Source organism: Balaenoptera physalus (assembly GCF_965194825.1).
Source record: "Balaenoptera physalus genome assembly, chromosome: 10".
In the NCBI taxonomy this organism is placed as follows: Eukaryota; Metazoa; Chordata; class Mammalia; order Artiodactyla; family Balaenopteridae; genus Balaenoptera; species Balaenoptera physalus.
In genome coordinates this window covers 104,913,891-104,934,171 of record NC_138889.1, presented here as the reverse complement: position 1 = coordinate 104,934,171, position 20,281 = coordinate 104,913,891, and the positions used below count along the sequence as shown (strand labels likewise).

General features: G+C 58.0%; 1 protein-coding gene across 4 annotated transcripts in view; it reads left to right on the top strand.

Annotated features, from left to right (window-relative positions):
• The first annotated feature begins 920 nt into the window (after positions 1 to 920).
• AHNAK (AHNAK nucleoprotein) overlaps positions 921 to 20,281 on the top strand; it is a 93,435-nt gene continuing 74,074 nt past the window's right edge. For 2 of the 4 annotated variants that reach the window (XM_082477869.1, XM_082477870.1), the window contains exons 1-2: positions 10,046 to 10,216; positions 20,013 to 20,116. The gene's annotated coding sequence lies outside the window, so the exon portion shown is untranslated. Of the gene's footprint in view, positions 1,377 to 10,045; positions 10,217 to 20,012; positions 20,117 to 20,281 lie in introns of those variants that run through there. The other 2 variants (XM_082477868.1, XM_082477867.1) reach the window with 2 other exon arrangements.

The following is a 20,281-nucleotide window of genomic DNA, read 5'->3' as shown; positions in this document are numbered from 1 at the left end:
CTCCTTTGTGGGTGATGGCTTCTTCAAAGGGGAGTAGATATGTTGAAGCAGGGCGTTGTCTATACCTGCAGGACCTCCCTGTGTAGGAGAGAAGTCTTCAGAAGAGCAGAAAGAGAGGCCTCTCCTCAGTTTTGATTTTTTTTTTTTTAATTGCCTTGCCTCTCCTGTGATGACCATCTTCTAGCCTAGCAGGGAGAGATTGGATGTAGTTAGGAGGTGGTGACACGGGGCTTTGTAACTACCTAACTCCAGACCTTCCCGCGTGAAGGGGGAGAATACCTGCCGATGGGGTGAGAGCACAGCATGCAGAGCGACTTAACACTGCTTCCCGCAGCTGCCCTGTGAGGTGGGGCGGCAGCCGTATCCAAGAGTCATAGTTTCAACACTTCAGACAAACAGCGAGAAGAGACTCCTTGGAACAGATACTGGCCTGTGGCCCCCTAACCTGGCTGTGGATCATCTCTGGGGTATCCCTACTTTCCAACAAGGAAGTGGGGTTCAGAGATTTAAGCAACTTGCCTGTGATCACACACCTTAGGTGGTGGAGACAGGATTTTGAACCCAGTGGGTGTCACTGGAGCCTGTACCCTAAACACGCCCTAGCGCTTCCTGCAATGTAGAGCAGTCATAAATGTCTTTTAACAACCCTGCTCAGATCAGTGGTTGCTATTTTTTCTCCTTTGAGCTTAATTTTTTATTATGCCCTTTTCAGAGAGAACTTGCCCCTACTCTGATGTCTTTTCTGTGTCTTCTGAAGAGCATTAAGGATCTCCCTGTAAATTTAACAGCTCAGATGAAGTTGGAAACCTGGTTTGATTCACATTTTGAGGCTTTGGTCTCCAGGTTGTGGTTTTCTGAGTGGTTATTTTTTGCCATCCCTGAAGTCCAAGCACAAAGCAAGGGCAGGGGGTCTTGGCTTGGGAGGGGAAGAAGGTGATCTTTCCCAGTATAGGTGGGGGCTGCTAGCTTTTGAGGGAGTAGGACTGTAATCTCGCTGGTACCTTAACTGCAGTTGGGGTTCTGTGAACAAATGGGCAAGGGGAGAGTGGTGATTTGGAATCCAGTTGGGTGAGGATGGGTTGATTCTTGCTCAGAATTTGCTCCTTGGTAGTTCTGAGTTGGTTCCAGACTTGCCACCTGTCTTGCTTCTGCGCATTCTGGGCTCCTCTAGGATAAGAGCTAAAAGTGCTAGGTGCTGGCCAGGGTGTGCCCTTCGCTGGTTGCCTGGGCCTCACAGAACCGGTCAGACTCCCCTCCCGGATTCCATTTCCCTCCACACCCTCTGCTCCTTGGCTTGTGTAATTTTCACGACCTTCCTGGTATCATTAATCTTCCCAGGACCTGAAGATGGAGGCAGGAGAGACTGAGCTGTGCAAGTAGGTTTGCGGGGTTAGGCCTGAGAGGCCCGGGGAAAAGGGGGCGGCTTGGGCAGCGGCGGGCCTGGCAGCCCACGTGCGTGGGGGGGCGGTTCTGGCCTGGGGGGGCTGGACCGCCTCCTAGCCTCCCTCTGAGACTGCAGGAAGAGTGACTCATCCACACGTCCTGCTTCTTGTGCCTCTAGCTCTGGCGGTTTGGTGCCGAGGAGTGTGGCCAGGTTGGTTGAGGCCAGGCCTGCGCTTGGGGGAGGGCCAGGACCTACAAGCAGGAGGTTGGGTGGGAGGCCCAGAGGAGAGGGGGTTGTGGCCTCAGGAAGATTTGCTGTTGGCATCCAAAGGGTGGGGGGCGGTGTGAGAAGGGAGGGCCTCTACCCTGCCGGGGTGGGCAAGAAAGAGATTAACATCAGGAGTTTCTAGGGCAGATGTGGGGCGGGGGAAGGGGGAGTACAGCTGTAGTTGGGTCGGTCCCCGCCCTGCCCCGGGGAGCCCTGAGTCACCATCGCACCGCCTGAGGACTCGGGATCTCTCCAGGATCCGACCGGGCGCCCGCCCCGCCCTCCGCGCCGCTAGCTAGAGCCCCGCCCCCCGCTCCTCCCAGTGCGGGGTGGGGGCGCTCTCGGCCCCGCCCGGCTCGCTCGCCGCAGCCAGTGAGAGCCTGCGCCGTGGGGACGTCCCCCGTGGAGGGGTCGTTTTCTAGACGTGCCGGGGAGGCTCACGCAGCAGCTGGCGTCCCCGCGCCCACGGTGCTGCTCAGGCCCGGCAGGGGCTGGGGTCGCGGGGCGGAAAGGAAAGGGGCTGCTGCGAGTGGGTGGAGAGCTGAGGACAGGGCAGGATCTTGGAGAAATGGGATAGGATGCGGGAAGGAGGAGGCTATTTCACCCACTTAACGGAGCAAAATCTCAGAGCCTCCAGAAGGGGAGGGTGAGAAACTGGAGAGGGGGCCGGGGCTCAGACGTGCGTTTGACTGCAGATACAATCTTCACAGAGGCTGGAGTGTGAATGGGAGGCCGACACTTGGTTTAGCTCGTAGATAAACCAGTAGATACTGGTTATAAGCGGCTGTTTATTTTAGCTTTGTTGGCGTTTCTGCTTAAGTCACTTATTAAAAAGTCAAAAGCCTTTAAAGTTCTTCCAAGAAAGACCTAGGTTGTCTTTTCTTCACGTCCTGGTTGGAGCTGGACAGCTGCTGCTCACACTGGGTCAGACCCATCCAGCCCACCAGCTGCCCACATGCCCCAAATGTGCCACTTCCCCTTTTGAAGGGTGGGGGAAGGGTCTAGAATGTTGAAGGGAGAGGAATGAAGTGCTTTGAAGACTCCACCCAGTCATTTCTGAAATTAATACCGTGGTTTTCATGGCAACCTTTCATGGCATGTCTTCAGAACCCGAACTTTCCCTCCACACATCAGATGGGTGTTCCTGGGTGACTGGCTTCCCCGGCTCAGCCCATCAGTGGTACCTGCAGGTCACTGTAACTTCTCCAACTTGCTTTGGTCCTCTATGTTTTTTGGTTTTGGGTTTTTTAAAATAAATTTATTTATTTTTGGCTGCGTTGGGTCTTCGCTGCTGTGCGCAGGCTTACTCTAGTTGCGGCGAGGGGGGCTACTCTTCGTTGTGGTGCGCGTGCCTCTCATTGCGGTGGCTTCTCTTGTTGCGAAGCACGGGCCCTAGGTGTGTGGGCTTCAGTAGCTGTGGCGCGTGGGCTCTAGAGCGCAGGCTCAGGAGTTGTGGCGCACAGGCTTAGTTGCTCCGCGGCATGTGGGATCTTCCCGGACCAGGGCTGGAACCTGTGTCCCCTGCATTGGCAGGCGGATTCTTAACCACTGTGCCAGCAGGCAAGTCCCCTCTCTGTATGTTTTAATGTAATTCTGGGGCACCCACCTTATTTATTCTTCCCCTAATGCTATGGAGCTAAAATATTGGCGCTCCAGAAAGGTTAGAGAAACTATGCCACCTGCTCTTGTCTGTTTGCTCTAATCAGGCTGGCATGGCTCCCCAAGGAGGCTGTTGTTTTACTCCAGTGGAATGACTGGGGTGTCCCAGTGCCTCAGCACGCAAGGGGTGGGTGGAGTGGGGGGATAATGGCGGTTGCTGGGGAGTAGCCCTGTATTCATTTGAATCTCTTGTAAGAGAGAGAATGCCTTGGGCAGGTGGGGCTGGTTCAGTGGCAAAGGTATCCTTGGTGACCCTGGATCTCTACATGTTCCTGGATTTTTTTCATTCTTGTAGCCCCCTCCCCTCATGTAGCCGCCCCCTTTTGTTTTGCTGATTTCCTCAGGATTCCCAAGGGAGCCTGTTGACCTTACTTGGTTTTACACGATGGGCAGGCCTTGCGCTGAGCCGGAGCTGGATGGTCATTAAGGGTTTGGGGCTATTTCTGATCAGATCTCCCATGGAATGTGCCTCCCTCTACTTCCAGCTGCCCCCTCCCCTCCGCAGCAGGAACAGCTGTCATGTGAGGGCCTCTCCCGCTGGCTCAGCCCTTTTGCAATCATTTGGCTGGCTCTGCCTGGATGGGGGTGGATAGTGAGGATGGGCAGAGCCAAGGGGTAAATGAGGGGACACGGCAGGGCAGGGGAGCCGTTGGAGGGTAGGGAGGGCTACGGAGTTGAGGGCAGAGGGCTTGCCAGGGCCAGGCAGGAGGAGTGGAGCTAGGCCAGGGAGGTTAGGGTGCTTGTCGAAAGACGTGGGGCCCACACTGGGATCAGAAGCTTTCTAGGTGTAAGGGAGAGTTGGTTATAGCGGGACCCTGGCCAGTCATTCTCCAGGGAGATCTGCATTTCCCCTGATTCGCAGGAGAGCCACGGGGTGCTTTCCTGCCCATTGGCCTGGATTCGGGACCTGAGTCACCGAGTTGCCTAGAGTGTTGGCTGCCCTATAGTGGCGGTTCCTGTGCCCGTACCCCATCCACTCCTACTGTTAGGACAGGAGTTAGCAAACACGCCCCTTTTATCCCACTCTCTTCAATAGCAACTTTCCATCTCTTTGACTCAGTCTTACAGGATGTACCTCGGGGAGACCACAGCAAGTAGTCCCTTTCTTTTACCCAAGAGAAAACTGGAGGCCAGAGAGGGGAAGGGACTTATCAAGGGTGCATGCTTCTCTTTCCACAGTTCTTGCAGCCGCTCACTGAGTCACTTTTGCTCCTAAGAAGAGCAGGAGGACGCTTCCCTCAAAAGCTGTGGACAGGGACTTCCCTGGTGGCGCAGTGGTTAAGAATCTGCCTGCCAATGCAGGGGACATGGGTTTGATCCCTGGTCCGGGAAGATCCCACATGTCACGAGCGACTAAGCCCGTGCGCCACAACTACTGAGCCTGCGCTCTAGAGCCCACGAGCCACAACTACTGAGCCCGTGCGCCACAGCTACTGAAGCCCACACACCTAGGGCCCGTGCTCCGCAACAAGAGAAGCCACCGCAATGAGAAGCCCGCACACCGCACCAGAGTAGCCCCCGCTCGCCGCAACTAGAGAAAGCCCGTGTGCAGCAACAGAGACCCAATGCAGCCAAAAAATAAATACAATTTAAAAAATTAAAAAAAAAAAAAAAAAAAAAGCTGTGGACAAAGTACAGTAGTTTCGGAAGCGAGGAGAGGGTTGTATCTAAGGCTGCCAGCAGCCCGAGTAAGACAGCCCTGACCCGGGAAAGGCTCATGGAAGTGGAGCAGGTCCTGGGGCAGGGTCAGGCCCAGCGATCCAAGTCCTGGGGTGATCCAAGTCCTGGGGCGGGCAGAGGGCACAGAGTGTAGCAGAGGCGGGACTTCGAGTGACAGGAACCTCAGCTATGTGGTGACTCAGGCTCTGGGCAGCCTAGGCCCTTCCTTCCCTGCTCAGCCTGATTCTCCTTAAACTGGACTTGGGAAGTATGGGCACAGGAGGGAGAGAAACCCTGAGCTGGTCTTCCCTTCCCTGGGGAACTGGGGGAAAAGCAGAGGAATTTGGAAAGGACGGCAGAAAGGCAGATCCCAAAAAAGGAGAGAGGAGGCTGGTGTGCCCCTCTCCCAGCCCCTCCCTCCCTGCTGCCCGCTCCCTGCTGGGGAGGGGAGCTGCCTGGGGCGTTGGCTGCTCTGTTCATTCCAGCTCCCTCCCTCGGCTCCTGTTTACAAGTCCATCCGCCCAGTCCCTAGCTCAGCTCTGGGCTCTTTTTTTCTCTCTCTCCCTCCCTCCCTGTACAGCCTCATTCAGTCCTGTTTTGCCACTTCTTTTCCTTAATCTTGGGTCCCCATTTCCTATTATCTTTTTGCTCCCCCAGCATCCCGGCACCCACAGCTCAGGTGCCTCTAGGCCATCTCTCTCTGCCGCTGGGAATCCAGCTGTCTTGATGTGGCCACCTGCCCTACTCTCCCTGCTCACATCTGTTCCCCTTCTCTTGCCTGGACAGCCTTTCTTTGCCTTCTTACATCCCAGAGTCTCTACTCAGGGCCCTGTGTCTCATCTGTTGTTCTCTAGTCAGCTTTAACTTGGGTTCTGCTTGGGCCTGAAGATTTCAATTAGGACTGAGTGTAATGGGAGGGTTTCCGGTATCCTAGCTGTCTGATCTGCGTAATTCAGGAACTCCTTATTTGAAGCCTGAGGTTTAACACAGGCTGGGATTTGAATTGAGCTGGAGGAGGATGGTTTGATTTGGCTTCTTATTTTGGGTTTGGGTTAGGAGTTTGGGGTTTGAGAATTGCTTAGAAAATAATGTTTGGATCCCAGAATCGCCCAATAATTTTGCTGTTCCACTAGGGAAGATGATAGATTAGAATCAATGAAAGTGAATGGAGAAGGACCTGGTGCTTGGTAGCGTTGCTCATCTCTGGGCTGGTGTGGGTATGGGGTAGAGGTGGGGTCTGGGAGATCCCAGATGGCTCGAAGAAGGGGTGACAGTAATTTCTGTGCTTCTAAGGCTGACATGCCAAAGGGCCCTCATCCGGGGAAAAAGTCTGCTTTCAAAGAGACTGCAAGCAGACTGCACACTTCACTTCCTTTCTGGGATCAGAGTTTAAAAGCCATGATGACTCTTTGAGCAGTTGGCTTCTTTTCCTCCTCGTAACACACTGATTTCAGAGAAAGGGACTGTGGAGAGAAGGGAGGGGAAGGGGAATCCCCTGGCATGGGGCCTGCCCACGGAGCTCCCCTTTGTGGTTGCTATGGAAACAGGCATAATAAGAACAAAACAGAGGCACGTTGCCTGGCAACAAAGGAGCCCAGGGTTCATCACACACATACTACATACATATCAGGGAACCCCCAGGGAGGGCGTGACACTTCTGGGGAAGCTGGGGTATCCCAGTGATGAGGAGTCCTAGAGCTTACCTAGCTTTTCCAGTGAGTCTGGAGGACTGTGGCGTGGGATGCTTCTGAAGGATGGTGTAGTGGCAGGGGAGGGCTCACATCCTCTCAGATCCCTGGGTATCCCTTATTTTGACAGGGAAGTCTGAAACAAGGTTTTCTTTGCGATGTTGGAACCAACTGAGGGGACTCATAACTAAAAAATAGTGTGTCTGTGTGGGGGGAAGTAAGGTAGGGGTGTAAAAGATCTGTAAGAAAAGATAATGTCCTGTTTTTCCAAAGCCTAGGACTCAGAGTACAAGGTAAGGTGGCATCAGAGGATAGTTCCTTCTGGACTGAGCGCCTTGAGGGCAGGGATTCCATCTTGCCAAGTACTCCATTACCTGCACCAGCACCACCACCCCCATCGGCCCCTGACCCAGTGCTGGACACAGTGAATGTTTGTGCAGCTGCATGAGAGAACTACACGTGGGGGAAGTGCTCCCTGGGGCTGAGAGCAAGGGGAAGCTGACTTCCCCTCATGGGAATCATGGGGTACAGGATGCTGTTGTATAAAGAACAAGGGCTTTGGGGCCAGTTATACCTGTAGTTCATTCATTCATTCACTCATTTAACAAAGTGTTCTGGAGTGATTGCTTGGTGCCAGCCACTGCTCTAGGCACGGAGTACACAGCAGAGAACAAAGAATTCCTGCCCCCGTGGAGCTTAGATGCTGGTGGGAGCTTTGACTCCTGCTTCTGAGGGTTGTGTGATTTTAGGTAAATCACGGCCCCTCTCTGAGACCCTCTCCTTCCTGCAAGTGAGGATTAAACGAGCTGACACGTCAAGTCCCTGCAGCAGTGTCAGGCACAATCACCATTGAGGTAGCTTTGGGGAGTGAAAGCTGGGGGCTACAGCAGTGGGCAGAAGAAGCAGGGTTGGCAGAAATTTCTAAACGTGTGTGTCTCCAGTTGCACCACTGAAAACTGTTGACAATATTCCCTTCGCCTGGGCTGAGGAGGCTGACCCTAAGAAACCCCAGCTTTCGTCTGGCAGGCACGATCATGGTTTTTTAGGGGGCAGGGTCTAGGTTACCCCTTATCTACCCTCCTAGCCTCGAATGGGGCAGAAGCCAGTCCCCAGGACCACCTCCCAGCAGGTATCCTGACCCTCCTACCCCTGAATGAAGTACCTGGCCAGTAATCCCTGCTCTGTGGTTGCTCCCCAGACCATCCTCTCCCGCCTTCTCTGTTGACCAAGAGGGTGGCCAGAACAAACAATGGAGCAGATAAGTTGGCTCTGAGCCCAGGACACTAGCCTCTGTTCTTTCACTCCTGGGGGGCTGATGGCCCCCAAGCTGAGGTGAGGGGACAATATCCACACCGTTCCCCACTCTTCCTTTCCTGCTCCAGCCCCTCCCTCCAAACTCCCATGGCCATCTTTTCAGAGCTATCTTTCTGAAAAACCTAGCTGTAAATCAGCTCCCATCTTAATAATGCACTGGAAATCTTTGTACTTTCAAGGAACCAAATGATTCATTTCATAAAGTTAAAATCCTCTGGTAAATTGTTAACAGTGATTACTTTTGGGGAGAGGGACTGGGTGTGGGGGGGAGATGTCTACTTTTTATTGTTCTGCTTTTCTGTACTGACATTCTTCACCCTATGATTTTGTTTCAGAAACAGCAACAAGGATTATCCAACTTGTAGGATCACAGGCCACTTTGTCTGTATTCTTGGTTCATATTTAAAAACTGAGTAAATGTTATTTAAAATGAGATAAACTTTAAAAAGCCATTGGTATAGGAAATAATTAGCTCTTGGTCTCTATTTTTATTTTTTAAAGCATCCCAAAGTTGAAAAATTTAGATTTTTTCTTTAAATAAAGTAGGTGCTGGGAAAGGGGTTCAGACCACAATGGAGGTGGAGGTGATTTTTCAGAAAGTCTGGGTTTCTGATTGTGTGCTTGTGATATGGGTGGTGGAACCGCCTCTGCTGTGGGTTTGAGTCACTGTGTGTGTGTGTGTGTGTGTGTGTGTGTGTGTGTGTGAGAGAGAGAGAGAGAGAGAGAGAGAGAATGAGAGAATGCTGGTGCCCAAGTCTGTGCTTTGACTATGTGTCTCTGCATGTCTATGCCTGTCCGAATGTCTACACATGTGTCTCCACCTTTCTGTGTCCATTATCTGAGTGTCTGCCTGTCTGTGGCTCCTTTGGCTGTCTCTTCCCTCCCCCACGCCTGTACCCTGTGCTGGTAACTGGACCTGGGACACAGCCCCCAGGGCTGGCAGCAGAGTTGGCTGCTGGGTATTTTTAGCCTGTAAACATGTTTGCCATTTCAGAGGACAGGGCCGCTGGTCTCAGCCCCAGCCCACTCATGATCATACAGCGAGGAGGGCGCTCCCTGCCGGGGCCAGGTCTTCTCAGGTCCCCAGCCTGGGGTCTCCCTTCTGCACGCAGCATTCCAGAAGGAAGGAAGACTGGCTTCGCGTGGGTAGTGGGTGGCCATCCAGGAAGGAGGATAAGAGAATTCACGGGGGAGAAGCGATTGAGGGTGTAGCCAGAACGCCCCTGCACCCCGTCATTAAGCGTTTAATAAAATCTCCATGTAGTTAGAAGTGCCTGTGGGAAATGGCTTAAATTTGGAAACTCAGCGTCTGGCCAGTGGGGCGGTGGAGGGAGGGGGTCGGAGAAGAAATAGGTAGGAAGAGAAAAGCGGGGGACAGGGAGGTAGACAGCGGGCTCTGCTCCTCCAAGGGGTGCAGGCCTGACTCCGGTGTCGCTGCAGCGGCCGGGGCAGCACGGTGGCACGGGGGGCACTGGTGACCCTGACTCCAGCAGGTGGGGCGAGCGTCTCCAGACCGGTTCTGTGGGGGGAAGGGGCTGAGGGGCCCCCAGAAAGAGGGAAGGCGAGAAATGCGCGCAGCTGCGTGGAGCCTGGGAACCGAGTGAGGAGCCTGGGGCCGAGGATTTGAAGGGTAGCTGCCCGTGTTAAGAGAAAACTCAAAGGTCCGCGTCAGGCTGGCGGTCGCGGCTGAATCACCCAAGCCCCCCAGCCGCAGCCTGAACCCCTTGGTCCTTCCTGAAAAAATGGGCTGATTCGCAGTTCCAGCTGTGAGGATGAACCTCAGGGAGCTTCGAGGAGTTTCTTGCCAAAGAAGCCACATAGCGCATCCTTTCGGGGTAGATCCAGGCCCGGGCCAGGCCGGGGGGCAGTGGATGGGGGGAGGGGAAGGCAGCACCTCGGACGTGCGGCGTCCCCGGGTCCCCGCGGCCCCCAGTGCCCTCCCAGCAGCCCGTTCCCCGGTGCCTCCAGGGTTGGCCCCGCTCACCAGTCCCAGCCCCGCTTCGGCCCCGCCCGGCCCCGCCCTCTCCCCACCGCTCAGGGCAGACCCGCCCGCCCTCCCCAGCCGGAGTTACAAGAGCCGCCTCCGCGGGCGGGGGCCGGCCACTCGGAGCAGCTCCGCCGCGGGGACTGCACTGCCCGCCCTGCCGGACCCGCCCCGACCGGGGCTCGCCGCCCTCAGCAGCCGCAGCACCGCGACCTCGGGCCCCGCGCTGGCTATGGCTGTGCCCTGGGGCTGAGCGCGCAGGTAGGGGCGCCGGGCGCACCTCGGCGCGATCGGGGAACGGGACTCCGGGAACGCGCGAGGGGAGGTGGGTGGCAGGGCTTGGGCGAGGCGCCTTGGCGGGTGTCACTGGGAAGATTCAGTTCGGCGCTAGGTGGGCAGCCCCGGGCAGCTCGGGGAGGCGACGCGTCGCGCCCTGGGAGCCGAGCTCTGCCTCCGGAGTTGGGGCGCTGCTAGGGGCGCAAGTTGGACAAAGTTGGAAAATCCCTCCGAGGTGCGCTTTGCTCCAGTCTGTCTTTCTCTCGAGGGCTGACTGTGGTCCCTGCTGCACGGCCAGGCGCCCGTTCTTGGCCTGGTGGCCCCTGTCCCACCCCCTCCTTCTCTGTGGGGCGGTGGCTCAGCGCGCTGCTCCGTTCCTATTCCATGTTTACTGGAGAAGTTTCCGAGATCGCGGCGCGGCCCCTCGGCCCCGCCCGGAGCCCCAGCGCCCCCGCGCCGCGCACCCCCTCCGCCGTCCCTCCCCGCGCCCCACACCTCCGCCCCTGACTTCGCGTCCCGGGTCCTCCCGGCCCCACCCAGTTCTGCACCACTAGCCTCTCCTTTTCTTGCTCCGGGCGGCCCCTCAGCCTCCCTCCAGCTGCCCCGCCCTAGTCTTGCCCCTCTGTGTTCCCAGCTCCAGAAAACTCTCTTCTTCCGCTGGGGCCGCTGAGCCTAGGAGTTTGCAGCTCGCCCGGCAGCGGGACGGGTGGGAGTTGGGGGGGGGGGACATAATTGGGGAGATGCCTGCACTGGGGTGGGCGCGGAGGGGGGCTGTGCCGCGGCATAGCCCTCGGGACCGCCCCTTCCCCTTCCGAGGCGGTGCTCTCTCCCCAACCCCACTCCCAAACCCGGCCGGGTGGGACGGCCCCCGCCCCAGCGCCTGGCTCGGCGCCAGCAGCCTGAGGAATGTGGTGGTTGGAGCCGGTGACTAATTCAAACCAGAACTCGAGGAGGAGTGGTGAGGGGCAAAGGGGAGGGGGGCGAAGGGGCTGGTTAGGGAGGCGGGGGCGGGAACCCGGCTGGCGTGGGAGGAGGGCTCAGCCTCCCTCCCTGGCTGGAGCCCTCCTCTCCAGAGACGCGCTCCTGGAGAGGCGGCTGGGGGGCGAGGTCCTGCCGTGGAGTTGGAAAGGCACTGGGCTTAGGGTGTGTTCAGAGAACTGTGTTATGTAAGGCTTTCCCATGCAGGGAGAGGGTGTGCAGTGTGCGAGGGCCGGCCCTCCGCTGGCGGGCTCGGCGCCCCCTGCAGTGCCAGGGCCTTGGGAGGCGGGGGCGCAGCCCTTTGGCGTCTCTGGCCACGAGGGACACGTGGGGTCTGAGCAGGGCTGACTGTGCCGCATGCGTGGGAGGGGAGCCGAGTGGGCAGATGGGGCATCTCACGGCACTAGCTGGGCCCCAGCACCACGTGGGGACAGCTCTGGCGCCTCTGCACGTCGTGGCCACGGAGAATTGTGTGCCTTGTGTGTGTGCCTTTCACAGGGCGTGGCTGCCACCGAGGAGGAGGTGAGGCGCCCCCAGGGAGCCTGCCGCTGGGTGCCCTGCTCTGTGGAGTGGATTTGTGGAAAGGCAAAGTGGGATCCTCCCATGGCAGTGAGGTCCTTAGAGAATGATCTGGACTTTCAGGAGGAAAAGGGACCCAGATATTTACCTCTGGGTCCCCAGCACAGCGCTGGGCTGCCAGTAATTGGTTTTGAAACAGTTTATTAGAAGCCAACCTCTGACTGCAGGGATCGCATGCCCTGTGCACAGCCTAGCACATGATAGGGATTGGATTGATTTTGTGGGACACAGTGACGCATTGGAGGGCTGCGGTGACAGGTGACGGTGAGGGATTTCGGGGAAAGGAGGGAGAGACTGAAGATGCCTTGGAAGGCATTTTAGGGCCTCCTCACCTGTAATGGGTCTAAATTCAGGGAGTAGATTCTGCTTTTATTCCCCCTCGCTTCCCCTGCCCCCCATGAGGGAAATCCCTGGGGCAGGGTGTGGCACTCACTTCCTTTCTGAGGCTGAATGGGGCAGCTTCCTTCTCCTTGGCACCCAGGGATGATGGGCTGGGCCAGCACTTGGTTGGTGTGTGTGCAGAGTGGGGAGTAGAAGGGAACCCCAGGCTGAGGGGGTACCTCCTTGCTCTGAGCTGGGAGCTGTGGGATGAGGTAGGGGGGAGAGGACCTGGGACCGTGAGAGCTGGGCTAGCAGAAGACAAAGGGTCTGGAGTGTTGGCAGTGGGGATTGGAGGGTGTCTGAGCCCCTCTCCAAAGCCCTGTCTTTAAAGGTTATATGCAGGGACATTGTTCAGAGAACCAGGACACAGAGGGAGCCACAGAAGTCATGTGGGGCTTAGTGCTGCAGCTGTGGGCCCACAGCAGTGATTCAGGGGTCCTGGTTTGGGCAACTTCTTGCAGAGCTAACCCCACAGAGCTGAGAACTTGTACCAGCCAGACTTGGTTGAGGTTCATGCGACTACAGGTCCAGGGCTCAAAGTGGGACCCAATAGAGTGAACCATGGGAGACCTGTGGAAGGAGAAAGCCAGCATCAGTCAAGGGCAGGGAATGGGCTGGGGGTCACCTTAGTCCCAGGAAGGCCGTGGGTGGAGGTGCCCGGGCACCGCTGGGCTGGATTCTTAGGCTCACTTGGAATTGGCTGGCTGGCCCTGGCAGAGCACGCCACCCAGAGCCTGAGGTGCTTGTTTGAGAGGTTGGGGCAAAGCTGTGGGAGTGGAGGAGTGTGTGGGGCTCTGGGGTGTGGCCGTCACCTTCCTCAGAACCTGGGAACTGCTGGGGGACGGACAGAGAGGCAGACTGGGAGAGCTAGTCTGACTCCTGCTGGGAACTCTCCCATGCCGGCTGTGTCCTCCCCACCACACCTGGAAGCCCCAAGCTTCTCTCCCTGAAGCTGGGCTGACCAGGTACGTGTGCACATGAGGAAAGGAGGTGGCCCCTGGAGAGCGGTGAGAATGGGACGTTTCAGCTGGTGGGTGTCTAGGGCCTTCTGTTCTCCCTCTGACCCCCATGGGCTTTATCCAGGCTCCCAGGGAGCTGGCATTTCCCTGGGCTCCGACCACCCACTGGGCTCCCACCACCCGCTGGGCTCCCAGGCCTTCCTGAGAACAAGCAGCCGGAGGAGTTGTGAGGACCACACTGGGGGGAGGGGGCACAGCGGGCTCAGCAGGAACGTGTGTTTTGATTGAGCCCCTCTTCCTCCCTGCTGGCCTCAGTCCACACCCGGGGGCCCGCTGGGCTGTTGTACTGGAGGTCTTGGGTCCGGGGTCCCTGTTTCACTGTGGCCTTGAATCCCTGTGACCGCTAGTGTCACAGCAGAGAGAGATATGTGTTATGACCTATGAGAAGGTGTCTCTGGCTGTGCTCACTGGTCCTGGATGTGTCACCTCTTCTTGCGTCTGGGGTTTATAGGGCAGGGGACAACAGTGGGACTCTGTCCCAGTGGTGGAGCTTTCATGGGGGCTTCAGGGGCTGTAGGTAAGGACTCAAGTAAGTTTCTCCGTCCTGGACAGGTTCCAGGCCCTGGAGTTTGTGTCCAGAGGCCCCAGGGAGGCTGAGCACAGCCGTGGGAGTGAGGCTGCGCCGATCCGGGCTGCGCCGATCCGGGCTGAGCCGATCCGGGCTGCGCCGATCCAGGTTGAGCGAGGCTCCGGGCTGAGCGAGGCGCCGCACAGGGCCGGTCAGGGAGGGGCATCCTGCCCGGTCCCCGGGGGCTGGAGCGGAGGTTCTAGGGAAGGGGAAGCGCCTGGTTTTGCGTCCTGGCCGGGCTGGGGGGGTGGCTCTTTGGCAGCTGAGCCGAGTGGCCTGGCCCCGAGCCCCTGCACTAGCGTGACCCGACCGCTGGGCGGAGAGATCCGCCTTGGTCTTGTCCGCGGGCAGCTCCCAAACTGTAATCTACCCCCCGGGCGAGACCCGGTGAGACAGCGAGCTCTTCTTCACCCCTTGCCCCAGTCAGGAGCACCGCCCCCCCATCCCCCATCCCCAAGCTGCTGTCTTAATCCCAGCCATCCAGGGTCAAGGCCCACTCTTCCCTGGCGAGGTGGCCAGGTGTGGGGACTGCCCGCTGGAGAATGGAAGCTGCCCCCAGTCCCTGCCACAAGGAGAGGGGAGTCCATCTTGGTCAGGGGAGGAAGAAGGAATCTCTCTCCCTGCTGGAAGCTTGAACTTGGAGCGCTGGGGCTGCGGGAGTGGGAGGGGCCAGGGGACAGAGGTGGAGAAAGGCGGCTGGGCTGAGCCCTGAAAGCGGCTGGCTGGCTGGCTGGCTGGCTGGCTGGCTGGAGTGGGGGTGGGGGGCTGCCCTGGAAGTCGAGGGGCAGGAAACTCTAGCGTGATGGTGAGGGGCCAGGGGAAGGGGCTGACGCGGAGGAGAGGGCTGGAGTGATGAGGCTGGAAAAACTTCCTCCAGGTGGGAGGTGTGGGCGGGGCCAGCAGCCCTGGTAGCCAGGGAGGAGCTAGGCGGGCGCACGCGGTAGCGGGAGGCACGGAATCTGGGCACCAGGTTAACAGGTATAGGCTCCCTCCGTGATGCGCAGGGCCTGGGGCTGCCCAGACAGGTGTCTGTGGTGAGCTGGGGGAGGCAGGGGCTGTGGGCCTGCTCTGGGCTGTGAGGAGGGGGAACTAAGGAGTGTGTCTGCGCGCCCGGGTTGTGGGTGCTTCCTTGTGTGTCTTTCTTTGGTTGTTTCTCCAGTGCCCATGTTGCCCGTGTCTTGCAACATGTTCGTCAAATTCTCCCTGATAATTCGACCTCCCCAACACACACATCCCATTCAAGTTGAAAGTGCCCCCTGGGGGTGTGCCGTCCAGAATCAGCTGACCTCAAAGTTCTTGGTGCCTGCTTAGACTCTGAATATAACTGCTCAGTGCTACTCCAGTTAGAATGGGGCAGGTTGTTTTCCAGACCAAGGTCTGGCGGCTGCATATGTGGAGGTCCATTTGGAGGCTTCGGCCCTGGAAGAGGGGCGCCCCTGTATTCCTCCTTGTTCCTCTGGACCTGGGATTTCCCAGTGAGTGGAAATGTTTGCCTTGCCCTGCTGGTGCCTGTCTCTAGAGTGGGCCTGGTGCCTGCCAAGCCCCAGAAGGGGATGATTCTCTTGGTCTTCAGGGGTCCAGAGAGTCTACAGGTGAGCTGGGTTCTGGGTGGCTCAGGGTTTCTGACTCCTGGGGACGCAGCGTTGATGAACCTCAGAACCAAAAGGGCCCTCAGATCCTGGGCTGCGGGATGCCCGGGAGTCTGCCCATTCTGGGTTAGCTGTCTCCAAGCTGGGCTGGGACAAGGCTGGTGTGTGGGCAAGGAAGCTGACGGCCACTCACCCTTCCTCTTGTGCTTGTGGAGCTTGATGCGCGTCACTGCTTCCTGGGGTCTCTACCCGCGCCCCTACCCGAATTTCAGCCCCTCTCTTTCTGTGTGTTTCTGTCTCTCGGAGACATCCTCCTCACACCATGTCTGCCTCCCTCTGGATGAGCATGGAGGCCTCTCCGCCTTCCTGTGGATGTGTCTCTCCAGCTCTCACTCTGCCCCCCTCCAGTATAGGTCTCTCGGTCTCTCCCACCCGTGTATCTCCCTTGTGCATCTTTCTCTGTGGTTTCTCATCCTCTGTGTGTGTTTATTTGTGCCTTTGTCTTGTCAGTGGGTAAAGAGGCCATGGAGTCAGAGAACCCCGGGCTTGCATTTCAACTCTGTCTCATACTCGGGCAAGTCATTTTACCTTGGGGCCTATTTCCGCACTCTAAAATAAGGATATCAACTCTTAATCACATAGGGTTGTTTGGGGAAGGAAGGGGACCCCTTGGTGCCCCAGGCATGGAACAAGCACAGTCCTGGGGCACCATAGGAGCTCTGCAAAATTCTCTTTCTCTCCCCCTGGGGCAGGGGGGGCTGGCGGTGGCGGTTTCTTTTAATGTGGAGCTTTCTCTTCCTTTTTACTGCCCGGGGAGTGTTCAGGAGCGTAGATGGCCCCTCCGGGTGTGTCTCTCTTTTCTCCGAATAGCCCAGCCCCTGGTCCTGTTTATAAGTGTTCACAGCTTTCCCGCTGGTGGAAGTCTCTGGCTCTGGTTGTGAGTCATCTCGTTGTTCTGAGCTTGGGGACTGCTCCTCCCGGGCCTGTGCGCCTGGTGGGTCGGTTCGCTCGTGTGCTGGGTGGAACTTTCATTGCTGTCAATGTCCTCTCCGCCGTGGGTGGGTGTGCTTCTTTCTGCCTTGGAGTGTCACCTCCTACGTCCCGCCTGTGCTGGGCATGTGAACCAACTTCTGTCCCTCTGCCGTGTATCTTGACTTCAGGGTCGGTGCGCGGAGGCCTTGAGGCCCGTGGGTCTGACTCTCGGGTGTGTGTGTGCATCAGTTCCTGTCATCTTGACACCGACCCTGGCTGCGAGGTTGTCTTTGGCTGCTGCAGCAGTTAGGCTGGGTCCCCCTCCCTGGCTGTTTTCATACTGGCTCTTGGGCAGAAGGGGCTCTGTTTCCTGGGAGCAGTGGGGGAGAACATGTTCCTCTGGAGGTAGCACCTGGCGGAGACCATCTTCCTGGGGCAAAGGGTCTGTTTCCTGGGCCTTCTCCCGGATCTGCCTGGGCGTTGCCCCCAGTCTGCAGAGGTGGCACGGGCAGAGCCCTGCTGCTCTGCACATCCTCTTTGTGGTTTTGAATTGTCAGGGCAGCTTCGCTCTTCTCGAGCTGCTTCTGGCCTGAATTACACTCTGTCCCTGCAGCCTCAGGTGCGTGTCCTCTCTGCCTTGAAGCTGGAGTGGCCTCACCATATCACTCCTTTTTTGCCCTCCAGGCAGCGCTGTGCCTTAGAGGGTCTCCACTCCAGCCCAGCCCATCACGAAGGTTACTGTGAGCCAGTGTCGGGTGGACTGCGGGCAGGGAGCTAGCAGTCCTGGGTTCTAGGGCCCCAGCACTCCCCCATTCTCAGGGCTCTGGACCTCACTCTCCCTGTCTGTAAATAGCAGACGGTGCTGTCGCACAGGACTTTGCAGCGGTAGAAATGTTCTGTACTTGCGCTTCTAATACGGTAGCCCTGAGTGGCTGTTGAGCTCTTGAAGTGCGGCTACTATAACCAATGGACTAAATGTTTAAGTTAAATTAACTTACATTTAAGCAGCCACATGTGGCCTAAGGTCTCTTCCACTCCGAGTGCTTATGCCACTTGACTGAATGTGTGGAATTCCCCAAAGCTCCAGAGACCCTGCTTTGGGTAGCAGCAAGGCGGAGCCCCCAGCCCCCCGGGTAGCTGGCTTCACCTGACTTGTGCGGGAGGAGAAGGAAGGCCCATCTGGGCTCGGTACAGGCCCCAGGGGTGGGCGAGATGGAGGGCTGGGACCCAAGTGCAGAAGATAGGCCCTTGCCACCGTGGCCTCTAATCCCCTATCAGCACCCCCGTGTCCAGCCAGGTCAAATGAAAGAGGAGGGGAGTCTTTCCTTCCTGGCTGTGCCAGGAGGTGAGGCCTGAGGCAGAGCAGGCATGGTGGTTGGCAGCCCTGCCTGGCCGGGAAGCCAGCGGGTGCCCTGCCAGGGCCAACCTGCAACCTTGGCCCCAGCGCCTCCTCTTCTCACGGACTGTGGCCCTTTCTCTGCTCACGATGGCCTCCTCACTAGCCCCAGGGGTTGAGGCATGTGGCAGGTCCCTCCTGAGCCTCCCAGCTGTGCTTCCCGGGGCTCCGGGCCTGGGACTCTGTGCCGAGCAGCTGGCAGGGAAGCCCACTGCCTCTCACCGGGCCCCAGCCCCTCTGGCACCCGGGGGTCTGGCCCGTGAAGCACTTGGTCGATCGGGTTTTAGGCCTGACCCTTGGCGTGTCTGGAGCTATTGCGGCCGCAGTGACTCACTGGGGAAGGAGGGAAGGTGGGGCTGAGATGTGGGCGAGGGTGAGCTGTCTGGCTTGCTGCCCCATCGCCGCCTGCTGGCTCAGCACCAGGATGCTGGGCTGAAAAAAAGGGGCCCTGCTCAAGGAGGAAGAGGGGCGTGCCAGTGCAGTCGGTGGCTTCGGAGATCTGAGAAGCCCTCGGGTGGAAGCCCTTTCCTTCCCTGCCCTGCCTGGCTCCTTGTCTGCAGGGCTGGCTTCTCAGTGCTGGACGCCGGGGGAAAGCACCATTTCAGCTCCAGCTTGCTGTTTCACTATGGGTAGGGTCAGCGGGACTTCCGGTAGGACGGGAGGAGGTGATTTCCACAGCTCACACCTGTGCCTACTGGCTGCCCGCTGGCCTCCTAGCTGGCACCTGTGCTGACATAAATATCGCGTGAGCGAGTGCAGGTGGTTGGCGAATAGGGTGTCTGCGGCTGTCTTCACCGGTGTTGTGATCTGCCTGACACTGGAAGGCCTAAGTGCCTATGAATTTCCATGAATCCCGTCCTCAGAGGCAAACTCAGCACCTTCAAGACTCCATGTAGATTTCACTCCCCCAGAAGTCTCCCAAGCCTTCTGGAACATTCAGAGGCTAAATTGGTCACGCCCAGAGCACCTTGCTCATAACTTATATCCGGGACAGGAGCTAAGTCTTTTAACTCTCCATATCTGGCACGTGGAGTGCATTCAATAAATGTTTGGAGGATGCATGAGTGAAGTTAGGTAATAGCCTGATGGAGTTTACAGTTCAGTGCTGGGCTGAGCCGTGTCCGTCCCTTGCCAGTTTCCTCGGCAGAGTGTCCTGTACAACGTTGGACATACAGGAGACGATCAGCATGCATGTATTTATTGATTGGTTGGCTAATTTCTGAGTGTCAGCGGACTTAGGGCGGAGCTTTGGGCGAGGTTCTCCACGATTTATAGCACCCCCCGCACGGTTTCACAGGCGAACTTCTGGGTGTCTGGAGGCTGGAGGCCTGCCGGGTGTCTTCCCCGGCGCCTCTGCAGCCGACAGTTCATCCCGTGGCTGGAGGGTGTCTTTGCTCCTCAGCGCCCGCACCTATGGGGGCCTGGTTTCAGGGCCCAGCAGGTGCAGCCAGATGGGCCCTGACTCACCACGTCCTTGAGGCAGCACAGCTGGACCGCAGCCTCTTGGGCTTGGGCCGGTGCTGGGGGGCCTGGGGCTTCCATTGTTTGGCCTCTGCCTGTGGCAGGGCTCCCGGAGCTCCCAGCTGGCGAGCGTCCCCCTGGTTCTGAGGCCGGGGTTAGGGTGACCCAGAGTCACTCACCGTCGGCCACTGGGGGAGGGAGGGCACCACCAGCCCTGCTTGCAGGTGGCCAGCGGCCCCCAGTGCTGGAGACTCTGAGGAGGGGTCTCGCACCGGTTAGAGCGGCAGGCCTGATATGGCATCGGAGGAAGAGTTACAGGCTCAGAGCCCAATAATAGTTGCTCTCTCACGGTGCACCCCTGGCCGGCTGGCCTCTCCGAATCTCGGTTTCCCCACCTGCACTATGCGGGCAGTAACATCTCCCGCCTGAAGCTGTTACAAAGGACCTAATGAGAATGTGGATGTTGGGAGGCTCCGGTGGGCCAGAGCTTTTCTCACATGCTTTCTCTCGCTCCTTCAGTCCTCATGGGAATTCTTTATCGTCTCCATTATCGCAGGTGAGGAAATGGAGGTTCAGAGAAGTTAAGTGACTTGGCCCGGGTCACGCAGCCGGGAAGATGCAGAGCCAGGATTTGAATCTGAGTCTGGCCTCTTCCAAACCCCCTTCCTGTGTTCCCAGGCTGGAGAGTCATGTGTGAATGGAGTTGATGACAGTAGCGGGGTTGGGGATTTGGTTTGGCCCGGGGGGCAAAACATCCAGCCATCTTTTGCACAGCAGCTGGTCGGGGTTTCGACAAGCCGACTGCTGAGTGTGAGCCTGATTGTGACCTTCTCCCTAGGCTGTGTGACCGAGATTCCCAAGAGAGAGACGCTCCGAGGAGAGGAGAGGAAGGAGGGGCGGGCTCCTGGCAAGGCATCCGCTCCTGAACCAAGTCCTGCAAAGGTCAGTAGGAGGGAGGGTGACGAGGGTGGGGGAGGTGAGAGGATGGGGAGGGTAGAGACCCGGAAGGCACGTGCTATCGGGAGGCAGGGCCGGGGGGGACAGGACGAGGGGCTGGTTACCTCCGCTGTGGTTGTGTCCACCATCCACCTTGGGAGCCCGCCCACA